The sequence below is a fragment of the Octodon degus genome, unplaced genomic scaffold, assembly GCF_000260255.1.
Source record: "Octodon degus isolate 3935 unplaced genomic scaffold, OctDeg1.0 scaffold00065, whole genome shotgun sequence".
Taxonomy (NCBI): domain Eukaryota; kingdom Metazoa; phylum Chordata; class Mammalia; order Rodentia; family Octodontidae; genus Octodon; species Octodon degus.
The window spans coordinates 8360621-8363354 of record NW_004524641.1 but is presented as its reverse complement, the minus strand read 5'-3'; the positions used below and the strand labels follow the sequence as shown (position 1 = coordinate 8363354).

At 36.4% G+C, this 2734-nt stretch overlaps 1 protein-coding gene across 1 annotated transcript in view; it reads left to right on the top strand.

Annotated features, from left to right (window-relative positions):
* Window positions 1-2734, top strand: part of Hat1 (histone acetyltransferase 1) — a 62010-nt gene that overhangs the window by 28777 nt on the left and 30499 nt on the right. The window lies entirely within an intron of this gene.

Below are 2734 nucleotides of genomic sequence, written 5' to 3'. Positions count from 1 at the left end.
GAAAGTGACGGAAGAGACAGTAGACATTAGCTATGTTCATGGTACACTCCCTGCTTGGCCAATTCTAGGTCAGCAAATATGTTCCTTTTGCCTTCTTTAAGATACTTATCAGAACACACTGCAAGATCATTCACCATGAAGGATGTTAGGATCCTCAAAGAAGCACATAGGTACCTTATGTGCAGCATGGAAAGGAACTGAATACATTTGCCGTTAAGCATGAAAAAAAAAATAATAATCTGAAACTGAAAAGTATACTATAGTTTTACCCAGTAGTTCTAGTATTCATTAATGATTCTTGCCTGAATCATTAGGCAAGAATGGATCAAAGGGTGATTACTATAATGGGATTGTCACAAGGTGATTTTGTAATTTCCTATCTTCTACAGTTCATTAATTTGCATTCTTGGTTTTTTTTTTTTTTTCTTTTTGGTGGAACTGGGGATTGAACTCAGGCCCTTGCGCTTGCCAGGGAAGCACTTATTCCACTGAGCCATCTCCCTGGCCCTAATTTGCATTCTTTTAGAAAGAACTTGCCTTCTACTTGATCATGTTAGAATAAATTCATTATTTTTTTGAGTCATACTGTTGTTACTAATTTTGATGCCCACATTATTACAAATAAGGAAACTGGCATCATAAGCTTTACAAATTTTTTTGCTATGTCCTCATCATTTAGGAGATGCTTTACTTTGTGGTATAATATGTTCTGGATTCTGCTTTGTCTATTCTGAATACCAGTTTCCCAAGGAACTGGCTATTGTAGTGGGGAAGGATATTTAGATAAAGCTGATGTGTAATGGTTTTTCCTGTACATTAGTTTAACATCACTGGTAATGTGTTTTTAAATTGACAAATGCGTCTATAGAACAAATTTCCTGAGAATTTCTCATTACTATTGTATCATATCAAATTAGGCATTTTATATACTTTTTTTTCTTTTAAATTCTAGTAAGTACTTTTTTTTTTTTTGGCGGAACTGGGGATGAACTCAGGCCCTTGCACTTGCCAGGCAAGCGCTTATTCTATTGAGCTATCTCCCTAGCCCTAGTATATTTTATTGTATATAGACATGTCAAAATTTTAACCTTTCATATATTAAACAGGTTTTATTATAAAAATAAGAATGTGTTCTCTTTGGATATCTACCTTTAAGGATGTTTATTCTTTCTGCTGCCTTTAGAAATCTCTTCTAGGACTGGAAATATAGCTCAGTAGTAGAGTGCTGGCCTTTTATGCACTAGGCCCTAGGTTCAGTCTCTGACATCAAAGAGAAAAACTCTTCTTATAATCTTAATAGATAAGATGCCACTTCTAAGGTGACAAGTAACACTCACATAATTGTGATTACCCTTTACCTTGTAACTGAAGGACATTGACTTTAATCCTACTATTGCTGTTTTTTTGTGCGCACATCACTTTCAGAATTCCTGGAATGGACATTGCTCATATTTTATTTTGCCTAGACAGAAATCTAGAAATGACACTGCTTCTTTCAAGTTTTGTTGTATTAGAACTATTCTTTTGTTCGGTTGGTTTCTTGAAACAGTTGCTGTGTAGCACAGACCAGCCTTGAAGTTTTTGTGTATCAGCTAGCCTTGACCGGTTTTGTGCTAGTCTCCCAATTGCTGAGGTTACTGGCATGCCTAGCTAGAATTCACTTTTTAAAATAATCAGGAGGCTCAGACAAGAGGAGTGCAAAGTCATCTCGCCTGAACAACTCAGTGAGGCTCAGTCTCAGAGTAAAAATAAAGAGGGGTTGGGATGCAACTCAGTACAAAGGGCCTGGGTTCAATTCTCAGTACTGCAGTCAACCAATCAGTAAATTAAGTGATCATAAAAAGTTTTTTTGAGATATAGTTGTGTTGTGTGGCCATCACTACAGTCAATTCTGGCTGTCTCCCATACCAGGCAGTCACTGCTTTGTATCTATGTAGATTTACCTGTCATGGTTTTTTTTTTTTTCCCCAGAACCGGGGATTGAACTCAGGCCTTTGCACTTGCAAGGCAAGAGCTTATTCTACTGAGCCATCTCTCCAGCCCTCTTATGGGTATTTTTAGGATTTTTTTGTTTGTTTTGGGGGATTTTTTTTTTTTTTTTGGTGAAACCAGGGATTGAACTCAAGCCTTTGCACTTGCCAGGCAAGTGCTTATTCTACTGAGCCATCTCCCTGGCCCCTATTGTGGGTATTTTTAAAATTTACTTTTTTTTCCTTTCCTTTTGGAAGACTCTTTGTAAGATGGAAAATGGAATGATGAGGATTTATGATAGCAATGAGCATAAAAGAAAAACTAGCTCCAGATCTGTTTACTCTGTCTGTAGAAAGGTTTCTGTATACTTAGGTGGACGTTACCACTGCTTTGGATAGCTTTATGGACATTAGTGATAGAAGCAAGTGATAAGGTGAAAAGACTGGTCCAGAGCTAGGTCTTAGCTTCTTCTTTGTCATGTTCTACTTTATTGACATTTGTCTCTTTAGAAGTGCTTTGTAGTAATAATAGTCACAGCAGAGGTAAAAGATGTAATAATGTCATTTATTGAGTACAAAGTATACTAGTCAGTATTGTGATTTGTTTATTAATTTGTTATTTTAATCCAATCAACATTTTTGAGTTATACCCTATTCTACTTTATAGATGAAACTGAGGTATAGTTTCATTGCAGATGTATGTTTATGTTTATTAAATAAATACAGGGGCCGGGGAGATGGCTCAGTGGAATAAGCGCTTCCCT